Source organism: Ranitomeya variabilis, chromosome 4, assembly GCF_051348905.1.
Source record: "Ranitomeya variabilis isolate aRanVar5 chromosome 4, aRanVar5.hap1, whole genome shotgun sequence".
Classification (NCBI taxonomy): Eukaryota; Metazoa; Chordata; class Amphibia; order Anura; family Dendrobatidae; genus Ranitomeya; species Ranitomeya variabilis.
Window position 1 is genome coordinate 641,734,276 of NC_135235.1, and position 22,832 is coordinate 641,757,107.

Consider the following 22,832-nt stretch of genomic DNA (forward strand, 5'->3'; position numbering starts at 1 on the left):
CGTGGAGTGAGGATATAGATGCCAGTGGTAGGATAGAGTCAGAGAGTGTGTGGGTGTCTAGATGTGTGAGGTTTCTGCGGGGGTGCGCATGTTGATGGACATGGGTGACTGATGAGGAGGAAAGGGATGAGAAAGTGAGCAGATGGTGGTCTGATAGAGGGAGAGGGGAGGTGGTGAAGTTAGACAGAGAGCAGAGACAGGTGCAGACCAGGTCTAGTGTATGTCTGTCTGCGTGTGTGGCTGTGGAGGACCACTAAGTAAGTCCAAAAGATTAAGTAAGGGACAGAAGTTTGGAGGCTGTTGACGGAAGGGTATCAGTGGGGATGTTGAAGTCACCCATGATGATGGTGGGAATGTCAGCAGAGAGAAAGTGAAGAAGCCAGGTGGAGAATTGGTCAAAAAAGGCAGTGGCTGGGCCCAGAGGTCGATATATGACGGCCACTTGGAGGTTGGAGGGAGAGTAGATGCGGACAGAGTAGACTTCAAAAAAGGTGAGAATAATGAAGGGTAGAGGTGGGATTGGGTTAAAAGTGAAGTTACAAGAAAGGATAAGACCCACTCCTCCACCATGTCTGTTGCCGGGGAGAGGGGTGTGGGTGAAGTGGAGGCCGCCGTAACACAGTGCAGCGGGGAAGGCAGTGTCAGAGGGTGTTAGCCATGTTTCTGTGAGGCCAAGGAAGGCAAGCTTGTGAGAGAGAAAAAGGTCATGAATCACATGAAGCTTATTGCAGATTGAGTGGGCATTCCAGAGTGCTCCAGAGAGAGGGAGCAGGGGGGTGGGCGTCAGGTTCACGTTATGTTTTATTAGGACAGATTTGAGGTTGAGGAGCAGGTCAGCAGAGGAGGACAGGTGGGTAGGTAAGAGGGAAGGGGAGATGATTATTTCATTAGAGGGTGCTGGGGTTTGTGGATAGCGAAGGAGAGGATTAGTGGAGCAAACACTGTAAGGGCATATGTAAACATGTTGAAGGAGTAAGATGGGTTAATAGAAAAGCTAGAATCAAATAATAAGTGCTTACTCAGCTGACATACCCAAAAGAGACAGATACATAGAGTGGGGTGCTGACTACTGCCGTTACTAACTGCCGTTGAAATATCTGCACTTAACGATACTTTAGCTACCGTGATACTTTTGCTGCAGAGAAACGTGTGCCTGACCCACAGGCATGCCTCCCTAGAAAGCTACTAAATTTATAGGACCAAGTAGAGGATAGGTGAAAGGGATTGTGGGACCTTATTTGGGATAAATTAGCAATTGGCCAACACACCAGGGGAGGTTACATGATCAAAGGCACTGGGCCTGGCCACATCCATATGCTGTAACACCTTGCACCAGATAACATCTCCTGTAGCTGCAGCATGGATACACAGCAGTGAGTACAATGCAACAAATGGATTTAGCACACATTCAGTAGGCACTGTCATATACCATTAAAGGGAATGTTGCAGGATGATAAGCAGTAGATGACAGCAAGCAGATATTGTACCTGTGTAAAGAGAGGAGATGGATGTTAATTCCAGGCCGTTGAAATAACTGCACTTCACGATACTTTAGCTGCCGTGATACTTTGCTTAACCCCTTCACGACCTTTGACATAAATTTAAGTCAAAGGCTGTGTCCTTGTCTATGATGTGGGCTCCGATACTCAGCCCGCATCTTTCCATGCAGTTGACGGCTGATGCAATCAGATAACAGGAGGTGAAAGGTATGAAGGGTATGACTGGTGCATATAAGGTAATTACATTTTGATCAATACACATTGAATGTACCTGTAGATGAAGAACTTGGATTTAAAGAGCCCCAGTTAAAGACAGGTGACAGAGGTATTGACACAGATACTAGACTGCTGTATGAGAGATTCTATTTCATCATCTCCTATGGACTAATCAAGTCATATATGCTATTCCCCTGAGGAACTCATGATGGAAGAAACGCGTTGGGCGGCGCATAGGGAACATCAAGATATGTAGTAGTTTTCTATGGTCAGCTGTGGACTGCCTTGTAAGGGTGGGAGTTTTGGGGCACAGGGTCAGACAGCATGCAATTTCTCCCTGTCTGATGCCAGATGCAAGCTACTACTGTCCCATGTATTTGTGAGGGTTCCAACTTATGAGGTGAGATCTTTCCATTTGTTTGAGTCATCTTCAATATGAAAAGGTTAATTCAAGGTATACTTGTCTCACAATATAAGTTTAATGTCTACATTGTGAGGCAGTGACCCCTGTTATAGCTAGGGTGCGTTGTATGGGGTCCTCAGGATACGCTTGGAGGCGTAACTGTGATGGTGAGACACTGACCGGTGTCCTGATGAATGGCTATTATGTATCACAGAGGAGGGTGGCCCTGTGATGGAAGCCTGGGCGTGTTTTTCTCAGCATATCTACTGCTGAGAGATTTACTTTACATTGGGAGGCTTCCAGGTGACTTGAAGAGTTGGGTGGGTCCAGTCACCTACATACCCACCGAAGGGGGTGTCTGAACACCCAAGATGAAGCCTGTGTGTGGTTGTATGTTTGAGGACCTGTGGTGATGTGACGATCACCTGACTAGCCATGTGATAGGTACCTGGGTGTGGTTACAACTATGTAATGGAGATGCATTTGGCACATGGGTGGAGAGTGTTTGGGAGTGTCAGTGTGGACAGATTTCCATGTGTCCCGGCTGGACACTACAAAGGGGCCTGTGTGTTGAACGGTTCCAAGTGGGGATGGACGTCCTGAACAGCACACAGAGAGACCGTGTTTAGGCTATAGAGCCTGTGTGCTGGACATGGAACTGCCTGTATGCCCATAGACCTGAGAGAGCGGAGCTCTACTATGGACATTGAGGATTTGTCTGTCTGATGTAAGACTGTTTGCCTTTTGTTCATGTTTCTATGGTTTATGGAGAAAATAAACCACATAGACTGTTTTAAGTGAAAGATCGTTCGTTGATTTTATTTATTTGGGGTTTGATAACCCTATGGCCGATCACTTATCCTAAGTATCAGGCTTCCCCGAGCCCTATCGCACATTTCTTGGGATTTGCCGTCAAGCCCGCGGCTCTGAGCGAATCTACTACTGCTTGAACTCGAGACATGTGGGTATGTGTTATGAACTGGTGGTTTAGGAGCAACATGGGACGTGCTCTGGAGGAGGTGGTACCTGTACTGACTGCAGTTCCTGAGCTTAACACAACACTAGAAGTAGCCGTGGGATGTTCCTGTCACTCCCTAGACACCTCGTCACAGCCGGAGGACTAGCTACCCCTAAAGATAGAAACAGGAAAGCTATCTTGCCTCAGAGAAAATTCCCAAAGGACAGACAGCCCCCCACAAATATTGACTGTGAGTGGAGAGGGAAATGACATACACAGAATGAAACTAGGATGTAGCAAAGGAGGCCAATCTAGCTAGATAGATAGAGCAGGACAGAATGCTGTGCGGTCAGTATTAAAAACTAGAAAAATCCACCACAGAGTTTACAAAAATCTCCACACCTGACTAAAGGTGCGGAGGGTAAATCTGCTTTCCAGAGCTTCCAGCTTAACTGAATAAATCCATACTGACAAGCTGGACTAGAAAAAAAACATAGAATGTGCTGAACGATTAAGTCCACAACAAGTGGAAAGCAAAAGAACAAAGCAAGGACTTATCTTTGCTGAACTGGTCAAAATATCAGGGAAATCCAAGAGAGATGTGAATCCAAGCAGGAACCATTGACAACTGGCACTAGCTGAAGGATAGAGCCAGGATAAATAGCCGAGCCAGAATAGACGATCAGTGGAAGCAGCTGCTGACTGCTAAATCCAAGTAGCAGCAGTTCCACTTAAATCCACCGGAGGGAGCCCAAGAGCAGAACTCACAAAAGTGCCACTTACAACCACCGGAGGGAGCCCAAGAGCGGAATTCACAACAGGTATGCCAGTCAGTACCAAAGATGATGTCATCCAAGTACGCTGACGCATACTTCGGATGGGGTAGCACTATGTCCACCAGCCTTGGGAACGTGGCGATCGAGCCAGATCGAGCGACTGGGTAGTTCAGAGAATACATCCGTATTCTCTTGTACTAATTTCCGCACCTCTCGACGCTGCAGCTTCGAGAGAGTGCCTCCTATCTTTACCTCTCTCTCTCTGCCTCCATCCAGGCCTCTGTCGGAGTGTCCCCAGATGACACTTCGGGAGTCACATGCGCAAGCATACACACCTTTAAGACAATAATGTGGTACAACTGTTTGGGTTTTCTCTTCCCGGGCTGGTATATTTGGTAGTTCACCTCCCCAACCTATTCCCGAACTTCATATGGCCCTTGCCACTTTACCATAAGCTTGCTTTTGGTGGTGGGTACTAAGACCAAAACCCAATCTCCTGTTTTAAAGGAGCGTACCATGGCCTATCTGTTATATGCGCGGCTCTGCGCCACCTGAGCATCCACCAAATGCTCCTTTACGACAGGCATGAACGCTGCGATCCGATCCTGCATATTGGCCACATGCATCATTACACTTTTATATGGCGTAGGTTCCTGCTCCCACGTCTCCATGGCTACATCCAGCAGACCCCTAGAATGCCTGCCATACAGTAGCTCAAAGGGTGAAAATCCCGTGGAAGTCTGCGGTACCTCGCCAATGGCAAACATCAAGTAGGGCAACAACATGTCCCAATCCCTTCCATCCTTGGAAACCACCTTTTTCAGCATAGATTTAAGGGTTTTATTAAATCTTTCCACCAACACATTGGTCTGTGGGTAGTACACCGAGGTGCGCAGCTGTTTAATGTGGAGCAGCTTACATAGCTCCCTTGTCACCTTGGAAATAAAAGGATTCCCCTGATCTGTAAGGATCTCCTTTGGGAGTCCAAGCGGCAGAACATTGCAAACAGCTCGCGGGCGATTAGTTTTGCCGAGGTGTTTCCAAGTTGTATCGCCTCTGGGTACTGTGTGGCATAGTCCACTACGACCAGAATAGTTGATGGCCACAGACGTATTTCGCTATAGGTCCCACCAGATCCATTGCTATCCGCTCAAATGGTACCTCTTTAATAGGCAGAGGTACCAAGGGACTCCGGAAATGTATAGTGGGTGTGGTCAGTTGACACTCGGGATATGATTCACCATACCTCTGCATTTCAGCATAAATCCCAGGCCAAAAGAACCCCTGCAGAATACGTTCTTGTGTTTTTTTACCCCTAAGTGCCCCCTCAGCATGTATGCATGTGCCATCTCTAGCACTGCTCGACGGTACATCTGGGGCACTACCAGCTGTTCCACCACTTCTTCCCAGATTTTATCCACCTTGTATAACAAATCCTGGTGGATAACCATGCGGGGTAAAACTGCCTCTGCATCCAGTTGCTTTGCCACCCAATATATTTCTATTACCCTTCCTCGTGCCAAGGCCAGAGTGGGATCCTGGAGCTGAGCTGTCCTGAACGTACCAGAGGACACTTCTGGCTCGGGGAACAGTGGAGTCTCCTCAACCTCTCCTGCCAATACCTCTAGGGGAGACCTATTGGGGTTACACTTTGTCCCTAGGTTGGCAACCCCTACGGTAGGTATCCCTGACTTGGGATCTTCAGGTTCCGCACTCGGAATAGCACTTATCATGGGAGGGTTAACCCTGTTCTCCCACAGGGACCAGAACAGGGGCAAGTCTCTTCCCAACACAGTCCCATAGGTAAGGGTCTTCCAACACTCCCACCACGTCTTATCTCTCCACACAGGGTGGGAAAAGTAACCTCTGCTGTGAGGTACTCTCGAAGTTCACCACGTATATAAACCACGCCCACTTTCTTTCTAGTGGTTTCCAAGCCCGAGATCATCAACCCATGTACCAGTGTCACTAGGCTTCCTGAGTCCATGAGGGCCTCAGCCTGGTGTCCATTTACACACACCTGGCACAGATGTCGTTCACCCCCTTGAACAAACGGATCCACGGCGAAAACGGCCCGGGCGCACATCGACACACGCCAAGTAAACCTCAGTCAATGGGTTCAGCTATCAAGGGGCAGTTGGCAGCCACAAGTCCTGGCTCTTGGCACTGCCAACAACTAATAGCTGTGGCACAACTGGCCACCGGGACTAGTTTAGGGGAAACTGGTCTCTTGTCACTCTCACTTCAGGGTACCCCCTCAGTAAGGGCTTGGTCCTGATTGGCCCCAGCAAAGGGTCGTGGACCTTTCCCAGGCTCCTGGGCTAGTGGGGTCCGATGTGCTAATCGTAGTGGAGCAGAGTCCCGTACAAAGTCCTGAGTGGCTGTATTCCGCTCAATGAGGCTGACCACCTGGTCTAGAGTGCCGGGATCCCCTTGGCCCACCCAACGCTAAATAACGGTTGGCAGAGTTCTTGCTAGCTGATCGACCATCACCCTCTCCACCATCCGGTAAGGGGTTAAGGTCTCTTAAGGATTATTTTACCAGCTGTAACAAGTCATATGCCTGAGACCTGGCTGGGGGAGACTCTGCAAAGAACCACTGGAACACCTGCTGAGCCTGTACATATGTATTACCCCCAGTCTGGCAAGGATCTCACCTCTGACTTTCTCATAGTCCAGGGCATCATCCAGACTGAGGTCCAAGTAGGCCTTCTGGGCATCTCCCGACAGGAAGGAGACCAGCACTTCAGCCCACTGGGACACCAGCAAGCTCTCCCGCTCTGCTGTGCACTCAAACATGGAGAGGAAGGCCAGCAAATCGTCCTCAGAACTCATGTTCCTCAAGACTGACCACATTTTATACAGTGCCTCTGAACGAATAGAGATGGCAGGTGTGTAGGATCAGCTCATTAGTTTTCTACTGCTGCTGGTGATTGTGCTGCTGCTGCTTCTGTTGTTGTCACTGAGTGAGGACCAACTGCTTCAAAAGCTCCTCCATTTTGTCGGAAGGCTTGGGCTGCAGTGTTGCAGGCCTAATAACTGACATGCAGCGGGCTTTGGGCATGCCTCAGTTCACACTGTCCACATTCTCCTACCTAATGTAGTGCAGCGGAGTGGGTGCAGTGCAACAGATAGGTAGGGACCACAGAAAAGTTCAAAGCAAATGTCTTTAATGTCCAAAGAAACTCACAAATGGAAAGCAAATGGTATCCTCTGGATCGCAACCGGGGTATCAAGACAGTCTGTATCCGAGACCTGTTGCCGTGGGTGACTGCACCGCTGTGTCACGCTAAGGGGTGTCAGGCACTATTGCTGCCCTTAGCTCCGTGTTACTTCACACAAGCCTCGTGTTGCAGAGCAACTTGCTCTGCAGCTTGCAAACAAAGACTCAGCCTGTTTTTTTTTTTTTAAACTGCCTTGAGCAAATATCTTGTCCAAGACCAAACTTACTTTTATCCTGCACTGCAACCATAGCTATATCTGTGACTGTAATGCACTCCAGCGGCCTTAATACGCTTCTATGCGCATCCTGGGGGATACACACCATCTTTTGCATATAATTCCCCTCACTGTCTCACAATACATACATATATATGTCTATATTACTTTAATGATTGTTGATTAACAGAAGGACACCACCGATTTTGATGCATAACCAACACCAACTGTAAACGATAGGTAAACGTTACTATATACTATCAACCTATATTGGGGTTGAGTGTATTCAAAAGAAGCTACCACCCACTTTTTCTTTGTCTAGGTTTTCACAAATGTTTAAAGTATAATAATAAAAATTGATTTGCTATACTAGCTAATTTAATCAGCCATCAAGTGCCTTTAACAGCACCGAACCACCCACGGCTGTTAAATAATTAAATTCTGCTGTCAATCACTGACAGAGATTCAACACCTGCCAGTCAGGAGCGTATGACAAATCCAGCCCATCAGCACCCGGTCATTTGATTTCGGGCACTGATGGGTTGCCATGACAGTCGGGGGTCAGCAGAACCCCATGCCTGTCTTTGTCAGCTCATAGCCGGCGTTCAAAGGAGTGTGATTTTTGCTATATATCTATATATATAATTTTATAATATACACCAACCTTGCGGATAGATTTTTTATTATTATTATCCCTTCTACCCCGTGTGCCCATTGCACACATTTGGGAAGGGAGAAAGGGAGGGCAAAACTCCCACATAATATACTAAATAAATTCAAGAGAGCATAATGCCCCAAAGCAGGAAATACACAGCATAATCAATTAGTTATGCAAAAGTATAGATTTATTAACATAGTACAAAACAAGGTAACACTGGTATTTTGAGGGTGAGGTGTATGACTCATAAGTACACCAGCATAGGAATATGCACATCAAATCATGTGACATGGGTAGTATGATTGAACCGCAGTTAATGTGTGTAATACCGCAGCTACTAAGTATAATACCACTCAGAGACGGGCAAAAAAAGTGCAAATTGGGGATGTATAGCTATGGGTAGAAAAAGGGGAGCAAGAAAAATCTATTTTTAATGGCACAATGGCCAGTCCACAAAACCGGAGGAAAAAGCCCCAATGACCCTACCCACCCCCTATTGCAATATGCCCGGAAGAGAAAGTATGGCTAAGCCATAACCCATAAGCAAAGCTTACCCATTAGTGCAAAATTCCATGCAAGGTGTCCACAGAAATATCTATATATATAATTGTCTAAGGGTTTTTCTGTCTGTGTGTCTGTCTGTCTGTCCTGGAAATCCCGCGTCTCTGATTGGTCGAGGCCGCCAGGCCTCGACCAATCAGCAACGGGCACAGCATGGCGATGATGATGTCATAAAGGTTGCCTCGACCAATCAGCGACGGGCACAGTCTGCCGCAAATTCGCCTCGACCAATCAGTGACGGGCACAGTATCGACGTAGATGTCATAATGGTTGCCATGGTGATGATGATGTCATAAAGGTTGCCTCGACCAATCAGCGACGGGCACAGTCTGCCGCGAATTCTGGAATCATCATTGTCCATATACTACGGGGACATGCATATTCTAGAATACCCGATGCGTTAGAATCGGGCCACAATCTAGTATATATATATATATATATATATATATATATATATATATATATATATATATATATACACAGTGGGGCAAAAAAGTATTTAGTCAGTCAGCAATAGTACAAGTTCCACCACTTAAAAAGATGAGAGGCGTGTGTAATTTACATCATAGTTAGACCTCAACTATGGGAGACAAACTGAGAAATAAAAATCCAGAAAATCACATTGTCTGTTTTTTTATCATTTTATTTGCATATTATGGTGGAAAATAAGTATTTGGTCAGAAACAAACAATCAAGATTTCTGGCTCTCACAGACCTGTAACTTCTTCTTTAAGAGTCTCCTCTTTCCTCCACTCATTACCTGTAGTAATGGCACCTGTTTAAACTTGTTATCAGTATAAAAAGACACCTGTGCACACCCTCAAACAGTCTGACTCCAAACTCCACTATGGTGAAGACCAAAGAGCTGTCAAAGGACACCAGAAACAAAATTGTAGCCCTGCACCAGGCTGGGAAGACTGAATCTGCAATAGCCAACCAGCTTGGAGTGAAGAAATTAACAGTGGGAGCAATAATTAGAAAATGGAAGACATTCAAGACCACTGATAATCTCCCTCGATCTGGGGCTCCACGCAAAATCCCACCCCGTGGGGTCAGAATGATTACAAGAACGGTGAGCAAAAATCCCAGAACCACGCGGGGGGACCTAGTGAATGAACTGCAGAGAGCTGGGACCAATGTAACAAGACCTACCATAAGTAACACACTACGCCACCATGGACTCAGATCCTGCAGTGCCCGACGTGTCCCACTGCTTAAGCCAGTACATGTCCGGGCCCGTCTGAAGTTTGCTAGAGAGCATTTGGATGATCCAGAGGAGTTTTGGGAGAATGTCCTATGGTCTGATGAAACCAAACTGGAACTGTTTGGTAGAAACACAACTTGTCGTGTTTGGAGGAAAAAGAATACTGAGTTGCATCCATCAAACACCATACCTACTGTAAAGCATGGTGGTGGAAACATCATGCTTTGGGGCTGTTTCTCTGCAAAGGGGCCAGGACGACTGATCCGGGTACATGAAAGAATGAATGGGGCCATGTATCGTGAGATTTTGAGTGCAAACCTCCTTCCATCAGCAAGGGCATTGAAGATGAAACGTGGCTGGGTCTTTCAACATGACAATGATCCAAAGCACACCGCCAGGGCAACGAAGGAGTGGCTTCGTAAGAAGCATTTCAAGGTCCTGGAGTGGCCTAGCCAGTCTCCAGATCTCAACCCTATAGAAAACCTTTGGAGGGAGTTGAAAGTCCGTGTTGCCAAGCGAAAAGCCAAAAACATCACTGCTCTAGAGGAAATCTGCATGGAGGAATGGGCCAACATACCAACAACAGTGTGTGGCAACCTTGTGAAGACTTACAGAAAACGTTTGACCTCTGTCATTGCCAACAAAGGATATATTACAAAGTATTGAGATGAAATTTTGTTTCTGACCAAATACTTATTTTCCACCATAATATGCAAATAAAATGATAAAAAAAACAGACAATGTGATTTTCTGGATTTTTTTTTCTCAGTTTGTCTCCCATAGTTGAGGTCTACCTATGATGTAAATTACAGACGCCTCTCATCTTTTTAAGTGGTGGAACTTGCACTATTGCTGAATGACTAAATACATTTTTGCCACACTATATATATATATATATATATATATACACACACACATACACAGTTAGCTCCATATATATTTGGACAGAGACACCATTTTTCTAATTTTGGTTTTAGACATTACCACAATGAATTTTACACAAAGCAATTCAGATGCAGTTGAAGTTCAGACTTTCAGCTTTCATTTGAGGGTATCCACATTAAAATTGGGTGAAGGGTTTAGGAGTTTCAGCTCCTTAACATGTGCCACCCTGTTTTTAAAGGGACCAAAAGTAATTGGACAATTGACTACAAGGCTATTTCATGGACAGGTGTGGGCAATCCCTTCGTTATGTCATTCTCAATTAAGCAGATAAAAGGCCTGGAGTTGATTTGAGGTGTGGTGCTTGCATTTGGAAGGTTTTGCTGTGAAGTAAACATGCGGTCAAAGGAGCTCTCCATGCAGGTTTAACAAGCCATCCTTAAGCTGCGAAAACAGAAAAAACCCATCCGAGAAATTGCTACAATATTAGGAGTGGCAAAATCTACAGTTTCGTACATCCTGAGAAAGAAAGAAAGCACTGGTGAACTCATCAATGCAAAAAGACCTGGGCGCCGACGGAAGACAACAGTGGTGGATGATCGCAGAATAATCTCCATGGTGAAGAGAAACCCCTTCACAACAGCCCAGCAAGTGAACAACACTCTCCAGGAGGTAGGCGTATCAATATCCAAATCTACCATAAAGAGAGGACTGCATGAAAGTGAATACAGAGGGTTCACTGCACGGTGCAAGCCACCCATAAGAATCAAGAATAAAAAGGCTAGACTGGACTTTGCTAAAAAACATCTAAAAAAGCCAGCACAGTTCTGGAATAACATTTTTTGGACATATGAAACCAAGATCAACCTCTACCAGAATGATGGAAAGAGAAAAGTATGGCAAAGGAGTGGTACAGCTCATGATCCAAAGCATACCACATCATCTGTAAAACACGGCGGAGGCAGTGTGATGGCTTGGGCATGCATGGCTGCCAGTGGCACTGGGTCACTAGTGTTTATTGATGATGTGACACAGGACAGAAGCAGCCGAATGAATTCTGAGGTATTCAGAGACATACTGTGTGCTCAGATCCAGCCAAATGCAGCCAAACTGATTGGTCGTCGTTTCATACTACAGATGGACAATGACCCAAAACATAGAGCCAAAGCAACTCAGGAGTCTATTAAAGCAAAGAAGTGGAATATTCTTGAATGGCCAAGTCAGTCACCTGATCTCAACCCAATTGAGCATGCATTTCACTTGTTAAAGACTAAACTTCAGACAGAAAGGCCACAAACAAACAGCAACTGAAAACCACCGCAGTAAAGGCCTGGCAGATCATCAAAAAGGAGGAAACACAGCGTCTGGTGATGTCCATGAGTTCAAGACTTCAGGCAGTCACTGCCAACAAAGGGTTTTCAACCAATTACTAAAAATGAACATTTTATTTTAATTATTGAATCTGTCCAATTACTTTTGGTCCCTTTAAAACCAGGGTGGCACATGTTAAGGAGCTGAAACTCCTAAACCCTTCATCCAATTTTAATGTGGATACCCTCAAATGAAAGCTGAAAGTCTGAAAGTCAATTGCATCTGAATTTTTTTGTTTAAAACTCAATGTGGTAATGTCTATAACCAACACTAGAAAAATGTTGTCTCTGTCCAAATATATATGGACCTATCTGTATATATATATATATATATATATATATATTATTATTATTATTTATTTATACAGCACCATTAATTCCATGGTGCTGTACATGAGAAAGGGGTTACATACAGGGTTACAGATATCATTTACAGTAAACAGGTTTACAGTGACACACTGGTACAGAGGGGAGAGGACCCTGTCCTTGCAGACTTACATTCTATGGGATAGTGGGGAGGAGACAGAAGGCAGAGGTGCAGCAGCTCCGGCGGTGGTGAGGCGGCAGCTCTGGTGGTGGTGAGGTGGCGGTTCGGTTATTGTGGGCTGTAGGCTTTCCTGAAGAGATGGGTTTTCAGGTTCCGTCTGAAGGATCAGAGGGTGGTGGATAATCGGACGTGTTGAGGCATGTAATTCCAGAGGATGGGGGATATTCGGGAAATCTTGGAGGCGATTGTGTGAGGAACGAATAAGTGTGGAGGAGAGTAGGAGGTCTTGGAATGAACGAAGAATACGTGAGGGAAGATATTGGGAGATTAGTTCAGAGATATAGGGAGGGGACAGGTTGTGAATGGCTTTGTATATCAGTGTTAGTAGTTTGAACTGGATTCGTTGTGGGATTGGGAGCCAGTGGAGGGATTTGCAGAGGGGAGAAGCAGGGGAGTAGCGAGGAGAGAGGTGGATTGGGCGGGTAGCAGAGTTGACAGACTGGAGTGGTGCAAGAGAGTTAGCGGGGAGGCCACAGAGGAGGGTGTTGCAGTAATCGAGGCGGGAGATGATGAGGGCATGCACAAGAGTTTTGGTAGATTGTGGGCTGAGGAAGGAAAGGATTCTGGCAATATTTTTGAGTTGGAGGCGACAGGAGGTGGCAAGAGCTTGGACGTGAGGTTTGAGGGACAGGGCAGAGTCTAGAGCTACCCTGAAAATATAGAAAAACTGACTGAACAGCCATCTAGTCTGAACTGGTGCATAACAAAAAGTCTTACATAGCAAATAGATAATGGCTGCACTCAAGTTTGTTGTGCTAAAGCAAGGAAATGTGCAATATATGAAATGTGAACAGCATAATGGCTTGTGAAATTTATTAAAAAACACATGAGATTTTTAGCACAAAATTTGGCCAAAAGTTGTGAGCCCATTCACTAAACGTCAAGGTAATCTCAGATCGAATGGGTAACTAACCTGTCTGCCTAGTGTGAACACTTACCTATGGCTAATGACATGGTAAAGCCTGCATTTATAGGAAGGTTAGAACCACCCTGAGCTACCCTGAGGCAGCGGATTTCAGGAGCGGGAGAGAGCGTGATGCCGTTTACCATAATATATATATATATAACATACATAAGGATTCTCAAACGAAGCGTCACAGGAAATAGCCCCCCCAAAAAAAAATAGCATAGCAGTTAGACAGTGTAGTTGGGGAAAGGTGGGGAAGTTTTAATACAAAGTATATTACAAAACAGCTTAGATTATGGGACTAATTACATAAGGAGTTAGAATTAAATTTGGTTTGACTCAGGACCACCCCTTTATTGAAGTATATAGGGTTTTTCTTTACCAATGAGCATATATTGTCAATTTAATAGTTTTTTCGATTTTACAGTGATAGAAATGTGATCTGCTACGTCTACGTGCCCATTTGAACAAATGAACACTTCACTACAATCACATCATTGCAATCTATCCCCCAATTCAGAAGGAAGCCCCAGAATGCAGTGTGAACAAAGCCTAACAGGGACACGAATACGTAATAACCCGAAATGTTCTTAGTACCTAAGGGGTTAATGTCCCCTGGGCCCAGGAATGGGGAACCTCCAGCACCTACCTCCACCTGCAGAGCCGCACACCACATATATGGCTGTTCTGTGAGCACAGGACCTGGGATGAGGTCACAGGAGGGGAGGAGTCAGGGGTCACATGATCAGGGCCTCAGTGTCTGCAGGACTCTGCTGTGCTGGTTGTCATGGTGCTGGATGAGGGGAAGGATAATTTTTGAGCCGCCTTTTATGGATTTGTCTGAGATTGTTCCTGACCCTCATTAATAGGACTACAATGTTATGAGATTTATCCTCGTCACAATAACAAATCCCATATAATTATACCAGCACAGACGGGGTTATCACTGACAGGTATCCTACAAATTAATGGTGCTGGATAATTAATTAGAGATATTTCTCTTTTTTTAACACTTTACCGAGCGCTGATATGCTTTTTCGCAGCACTGAGACTTAAGTATATAGCACTTCCCCAGTGAGCAAAAATCCTACGACAGCGGACACCCAGAGGCTTTGGCCTTGACCAGTTCTTGAACCGATTTTTCCCGACAGTGGCATCTAAGTTGTTAAAAGTGAGTTAAAACTCCCCCTTTAACACTATCAGACCCCCAAAGATTGTCACTGAGGGTGCCCATGGATGCCATTTCATCCCGAGATCATCTAATAACCCCAGCGTCCGATGGCCTGTTATGCACTCCTATATGAAGAGTCTTACAGATTGAGTAAGGCCACGTTCATATGTTCAGTGTTTGGTCAGTATTTTACCTCAGTATTTGTAAGCCAAAACCAGGAGAGGAACAATGAGAGGAAAAGTATAATAGAAATAAGTCACCACTTCTGTTTTTTACCTTCTCCTGGTTTTGGCTTACACATACTGAGGTAACTCAACGTGTCCAAATGGTCTCATGTACAGAAGCACTGCAGTACATAAAACAACCAATCAGAATGAAAAGAACTCATGCCCCTAGTGGGACTAAGAGGAAAAAATTAAAAAAAAAATAAAATCTGGAACACCACCTCCCCACATAAAAAGCACACAAAGATCACGAAAACCCATTTTACCATTAAAAACGCAGCTTTTGTGTTAAGATTAGTCATGAGGGAATATACTCGTTACTCGAGACTTCTCGAGCACGCTCGGGGGTCCTCCGAGTATTTTTTAGTGCTCGGAGATGTAGTTTTTCTTGTCGCAGCTGAATGATTTACATCTGTTAGCCAGCATAAGTACATGTGGGGATTCCCTAGCAACCAGGCAACCCCCACATGCACTTACGCTGGCTAACAGATATAAATCATTCAGCTGCGACAAGAAAAACTAAATCTCCGAGCACTAAAAAATACTCGGAGGACCCCCGAGCATGCTCGAGAAATCTCGAACAACGAGTATATTCCCTCATCACTAGTTAAGATAAAACAAAACAAACAAAAAAAGGAACACAATTGGTATCGATGCATCCAGAATGACCGGAACTATAAAACGGTCACGTTATTTATTAATTATTAAACGCCATAACAATTAATAAACACACAAAAATGATGTTTTTTCATCAAACTGACAGAAAAATTGAATAAAAAGTGATCAAAAAGTTACATGTAGTAAAAAAAAAAGGAATTCGGGAAGTGAAAACGCCAAATCGTTCAGAAAAAAACAAGCCCTAATATAGCCAATTCAGTAAAAATTTATTTAAGGCACTCAGAATATGGCGATGAAAAAGTAAATGCATTTTTGTAAAATATTGTTTTTAGTGTGTAAAAGTATCAAGGCATAAAAAAAATATAAATCTGGTATCTTAATCGTACTGATCTGGAGAATAAATCTGTCTTATCACTGTTACTGCACAGTGAACCATCAAAAAAAAATTATATATTAATATATATATATATATATACACACACAGTATATACACGCACAGAGATGTGGGTTTGAATAAACTACACGTTTCCACTTTGAAAAGGACTTGGAGTGCTGCCTTCTTTTTTCTATTTTGTATATTGTATATTATATATATATATATATATATATATATATATATATATATATATATATATATATATATTTATATATATACACACACAGTGACGGAAATAAGTATGTGATCCCTTGCTGTTTTTGTAAGTTTGCCCACTGAAAAAGACATGAACAGTGTATAATTTTAGGGGTAGGTTAATTTTAACGTTGATAGAATAGAAAACTTATGGCGAGAGTTGAAGCTCCGAGTTGCCAAGCGACAGCCTCAAAATCTTAATAATTTAGAGATGATCTGCACAGAGGAGAGGACCAAAATTCTACCTGACATGTGCGCAAACCTCATCAACTACAAAAAATGTCTGACTGCTGTGCTTGCCAACAAGGGTTTTGCCACCAAGTATTAAGTCTTGTTTGCCAGAGGGATCAAATACTTATTTCTCACTGCAAAATGCAAATTAATTTATATAATTTATACAAATTGATTTTCTGGATTTTATTTTTGATATTCTCTCAATGTTAAAATTAACCTACCCTTAAAATTATGGACATGTTCAGAATTCAATATTTGTGGAATAACCATGATTTTTAATCATAGAAAGGAAGCACAAGATCAGAATACATAGCAGAGCTCAGGAGCAGAGATCAGGATAAACAAGAAGGCAAACTGGGTTGATAACAAGTGAGACAAAACAAGAATAAGACAATACAGGAACTAGAAACAGAGTTACTAAAAACTTAAGCTCTGGCGAAGAATGGAGGGTGAAGTCAACTGACATATCACTTAGCTAGCAACAAAATTGCACAAGGCAACTCATAGCTATGGTCGGGTACTTGGTGGAGCAGAGCAAATCACGCTGAGTGGAGCAGCACTTAGAAGGCTTGCGAGTGGCCGGAATAACTATACCCCCTTTACGCCCCTCCTTCTTTGGCTGGACAGATGGAGAAATCTTTCAAGGATGATAGGGGCGCAGATATTCTCCCAAGATCTCTCCTCTGGATCAAGACGCTTCCAATCGACTAAACAGAAAGTCTTCCCTCGGACCCACTTGGAATCCAGAATGTCTTTGACCTTGAACACATCCAAAGGCCCCTTGGGAACGGAATTTGAGGCAGAAATATGGACCTTAAAGAAGCGATTCAAGACCACCGGCTTCAGGAGCAAGACATGAAAATCGTTTGGGATCTGTAGATTCACAGGGTGTTGAAGACAGTAGGTCACTGCCTGAGAATTATATACGAACTGAGGTAAAGGTGGGTGAACTTGTACGAAGGCACCTGCAGGCGAATACTCCAGGATGGCAGCAAGACTTTATCCCCAGGATGATAGTGACATGGCGCACCTCTCCTTGTCTGCATGAGCCTATATCCAAGACACGACCTTAAGGATGGAAGCCTGGGTCTGCTGCCAGATCTGGAGGAAGTCACTGTACAAGATATCAGCGGCGGAGGAAGCGGATATGGGAGAGGGCACTTGAGTAGGTTGGGAGTAAACAATGAAGAATTTAGATGCTCCGGAAGACTCCTCAACAAGGTTGTTGTACGAGAATTCCACCCAGGGGAGTAATAGCACCTAGTAATTCTGGCGGATAGAAATAAAGTCGTGAAGATAGCTTTTGAAAGTCTGGTTAACCCGTTCCACTTGCCTGTTGGTCTATGGATGATACTCGGAGTAGAAATCCAGCTGGGCATACAGCAGCTTGCAAAGAGCCCTCCAAAATTTAAATGTAAACTGGACAGACACGGGGTCAGATATATATGATATAATGTGGAGTTAGACCATGGAACAGAAACACATCTGGAAGAGCTAAATGGCGAGCATGGAAGCGGAAGGCAATTGAGTGAATGAAGTGCGTCATCTTAGAGAACAGGTCCACCACCACCCAGATGGTGTTGCAACTATCGGAGAGGGGCATGTCCGTGATGAAATCCATAGCAATATGTTGCCAGGAGACGGAAGGAACCAGCACTCAGTTTGTACTCTTCCTCCACCCAGGGACGCGGGGAGTAGTAGTGTACCATAATACACCAACCAGACTAACAAGATAATACGAAAAGGGGTAACAAAAAATACCAAACATACAAATATACTCACACATGTAACTGAGGAATACACTGGGGAGTGGAGGATGGGGTTAAACCAAAGTGGAAGAAGAAAGAGAATTATCACACACTCAAAATCTAGCAACAGTCACAAATAAACCCACCTTCTTCTCCTATATTAACGAACAACCTCCAGTCATGCAGCATAAGCTATCTCTGAGAATGACTGCTAGCCAGGGCCTAGTTTATATAGGAAATGGGGGTGGCCAACTGTGCACAGCTGAGATCCTAAACCTCCAGGAGCTTTCAACTTAGCAGATTAACCCCTGAACTGCCAAAAGAAATTTACACTTTTTAGTAAGAAGGTGAAGGGCTTCTAATCAGTGAAGTAGGAGAAAAGATGCTGCGGTCTTCTGCCTTCTCTCTGTCACGATAAACCCGAGACAGCACAACCCTATAGCCGAGTAAAGATTCACAACAATAAGCAGAAACAGCACAGCTGGAAGCAGCTCAGAGCAATGGTCAGGTACTGGGTGAAGCAAAGCAGAACATGTAGGGCGGTGCTTAGACGATATGCTAGTCCCCGACGTAACAAATGATTCATGTATTAACAGGAATTTATTCTTTCAGTTCATTAATTCCATATACATATAAATTTATATACTGTACACCCACATACACTCTTTACTGTAATATACCATAGTATATGTGAAGGTAATTAGTCCTCTTTAACATGTAAAGAAATAAGAGATATGGATCCAAATGCAAAAATAAGCTTTGTAAGCTGATGTTTAACCCCTTCCCAACTTGTGCCGTATATATTCTGCTCTGCGGGAACTGCATTCCCGCAAAGAGAAGTATATGTACTGCGCCGCGATCGTGCTGTCTCACACTGAGCACCGCCACGATCAAGTGCTGGTGTCAGCTCTATGTGTGAGCTGACACCCTGCAGCGCCGCCTACGATTGGTGCTATCACTGATCGGGGGCGTTTAATTCCTCTGAGGCCACTGTCAGTAGTGACAGTGACATCAATTTGCATCGCGCAGGGAGTGGGCTCCCTGTGTGCTTCCATGCGATCGCGTTGTGCTGATGGTCTCCATGGTGACCACTGGCCGCAAGAAGGATGCCGAGTCCTTCAGGGAAGGTGATTTGTCAGTGCCTGCTCAAAGCAGGAGCTGACAAGCCTTCTTCCCTGCCTGTCAGACGCTGATGTGATACTCTGCAGTGCAGAATCATTGCAGAGAATCAGATCAGTGATCTGTTACTACACAGTGATGTCCCATCCTGCGCCAATGTAAAAATATATATATATTAAAAAGTGAAAAAATGAAATGTTAAAAAATATCCCCACATAAAGAACAAAAAAAATATATATATTTTTCTAATAAAAACATTTAAGTGAAAAAACCCAAAACATATATTTGGTATTGCTGCTTCCGGAACGACACACTCCATAAAACTGTCCAACTAGTTTACCCCTTCAGTGAACACCGTAAAAAACAATGTACATAAAAATGGTGAAACACAATATAAGAAACAAAAAGCCAGCTCACCAGGCAGCCTCAGCAGGTGCACGGAACTTCCACGTTGATGTGCGTGGTGTTGAACAGACAAAGGAAGAAAGGATTCGTTCCAGCTCCAAAATATAAAATTCCAATTCTTTATTGATCCATATTAAAAATACAGGCTGAATAACTCTTCATGGCACGGTAGGAAACGAGCTACGCGTTTCGATCTTAGCAGATCTTTGTCAAAGCTACACATAAATGAACGTTTGACTTCATATAGCTACCATCAGCCAATGACCAACTAACCCAAAATCACATGACAGAGAAAGGTCCTGCTGATGTAAAAAATATACACACATAAAAGCAAAAATCAAAACATTATTACATTTGTACAATTATACAAATATGAACATAATTAAAATAAGCTTTATCTTCGAATATTCATGACACAAAAAATCCTAATAATGATACATCAACTCATTGCGTTTATTAAGCCCTGCAGGGGAGCGAGTGTTCAGGTGATAAATCCAGAACGCCTCCCGCATTAGAAGACAGCGTCTGAAATCACCTCCTCGCAAGGATTTATTAACTCTTTCAATACCGTATGCACGGAAACCATCTGTGCTACCAGCATGTTGAACATTAAAATGTCTGGATGCTGCCGACATGGAACGATCTAAATCATCCGACCTCCCTATATCCCGCAAATGCTCCGTGATTCGTACTCTTAATTTACGAGAAGTACAACCTACGTAAGACAGATTGCATATAGTACAATCTATCTTATAAACTACAAAGGCTGAATTGCAATTAATATATTGCTTTATGTTGAAACACTGAGAAGCCGTGGAATCTTTGTATGTCTTGGTAACTAGTGCATGAGCACATGTTATACATCTGTTACCACCACATTTATAGAAACCCGTATAATTTAACCAGGTTCTACTCCTGTTTGTATGGGTATGGAACATGCTTGGTGAAACCCTATTGCCGATAGTCAAAGCTTTCCTAGATATTACATTAATTCCTGTGTTCAAAATTGTGGCCAAACTAGCATCTTCATAGAGAATTGGTAGAAATTTATTAACTATATTTTTTATCCTATTAAACTGTGAGCTGAACTGAAAACAAACATATGGTTTGCTGTTCCTATCAGCAAGCATGGGTGCTGAAGAGGTCAAATTCTTAGGTGCAATTAAATTCTCACGTTCCTTTGAAGCAACTATTTTTTGAGCTCTATTAAGCATCCAGGGTGGATAGTTACGACGTCTCAATTTACCCGAAGCTACATCAATTTCATTTTTCAAGATATTTGCATTACTGCAGTTACGTTTGATTCTAATAAATTCCCCAACGGGGACAGATTGTATGGTGTGTACCGGATGGCTACTTTCAGCATGTAGTATGGTATTACCACTAAGAGATTTATGGTAAGTCCTTGTCTCAATAATTTGGCCATCATTACCCATTAAATTCAAATCTAAAAAATCAATTTGTTTTTGTTCACATCTGTACGTAAACCGTAAATTATATTCGTTTGAATTAAGATAACTAATGAAATCAGGTATGGCAGATACATCGGCGGCCCAAATAATGAGTAAATCGTCGATGTATCTGCCATACCAATTAATTTGGGAAAGAAAAGGATTGGAGACTGAAAAAATATAATTATGTTCCCAAAAAGCCATGACCAGGTTAGCCAAAGAAGGTGAAAATTTCGCACCCATGGCTACACCTGACCGTTGTAAATAATAACGAGAATCAAACATAAAAAAATTATGTGTCATGAGAAAAAAAGTGACCTGTAAAATATATTGTATTAAATCTGCAGAATAATCGCTATAAATCTCAAGATGAAATTGAAGAGCCCGCATGGCCAAGGTGTGGGGGATACTCGTGTACAACGAGACCACATCACAACTCAGCCATGCGAACTCCATAGACCACTTTTTCTCCGCAAATACCCCCAGAATTTCTTTGGAATCTTTAATGTAGCCTGGAATCCTACGTACAAGAGGCTGTGTCATGATCTGTACTTTTGCCCTGTCCTGTATTTGAATCATATGTATTTTCTTGTGCTTTGAGTCAATCTGTAACAAAATGTCTCCTTCCCCCAATACTTGCAGCCCTAAGCTATAATGTAATTAAGCTTTGTCAACATCACTAGGAAGGAATAGCCATTGTTCCTCACAGCAGGTGGCTAGTCAAATGTACATATTACTTAGACTATGTGGAGCTGACCAAAATAGAATCTTCTGGTGAACTCAACCATTGAACAGAAGATGTGACCCCTACCCCCTTCATGGGCGGATCCCAGGAGCTCAGACAATCCATTCTTATGTTGAGATCAGATGTGAGTTGATGCTGGAAGGAGAAGGAGTGGGGATTCTTAGCTGAGGCAAGACCCTACGTTCATCTGTGACTGCGGAAGCGAGACTTGAGCTGAGGCCATATCTCGTCGTTCGTGAGATTGTTTGGGATCTCTTGGACTCGTGTGGACTATAATTTTGTTAGCTGGCACAAGGATTATCGGGAGGTGCCCCCGAACCTGTTCCGTTGGACTAATTGTGGACTCTGTAGATCTACCTGCCTGTGTTGTTCCAGCGTTCTTGATAATAAATCTGTGGAATCATCCCTTGGCCTGTTGTCCCTTCTTGCTCTGCCGTACACCCCGTCACAAACTGGTGGCAGCAGCGGGATCAGAGCAGAAGGAATGGAGGACAATGGCCCAACGTCTGGAACCAGCACCGCAGAGTACAAGAACTGTACTTTGGGGAGCCTACAATCAAAGGCCCGTGAAGTAGGAGTCCGTTTAAAAGGACTCTCCAAGGAGCAGCTAATTGAGGCTTTGGAAGGAGTTCGCCTGCAAGATGACGCTGAGGAGGGATCCTCACAGCAAATGGAGGAAAGACTGCAGCCGGAGGTAAATACCCACAAAAGTCAGTGGGTTGTATGGTACGAGGAGGAGTTGGCATTGCTGGGAGAGGAGCTCACCATCGCCGATAAGAAGGAGGCCATTCACAGAGCTCAGGAGAGGCAGAGGGAGGCCATTCACAGAGCCGAGGAGAGAGAGAGGGAGGCCATTCACAGAGCTGAGGACAGAGCTCAGGAGATGGCATTGCTGGAGAGGCAGATCGCTTTGGAAGCAGCTAGAAGCTCCAGACAGACTGTAACCCCAGCACCCACCATGAGGGAACTCCCCAGAGTGTCCCGCAAAGACTTCAAGCCGTTTAATGAGGCTTCAGGCGACATTGAGGATTTCTTCCAGGACTTTGAGCATCAGTGTCGATTAATGG

General features: G+C 43.9%; 2 protein-coding genes across 3 annotated transcripts in view; both read right to left on the reverse strand.

Moving 5' to 3' along the window:
• The window catches only part of LOC143767363 (uncharacterized), a 127,794-nt gene extending 126,305 nt beyond the window's left edge, over window positions 1-1,489 (reverse strand). For both annotated transcript variants that reach the window (XM_077255630.1, XM_077255629.1), the window contains exon 1: window positions 1,430-1,489. The gene's annotated coding sequence lies outside the window, so the exon portion shown is untranslated. The remainder of the gene's footprint in view (window positions 1-1,429) is intronic.
• Window positions 1-22,832, reverse strand: part of LOC143767357 (uncharacterized) — a 340,694-nt gene that overhangs the window by 215,125 nt on the left and 102,737 nt on the right. The window lies entirely within an intron of this gene.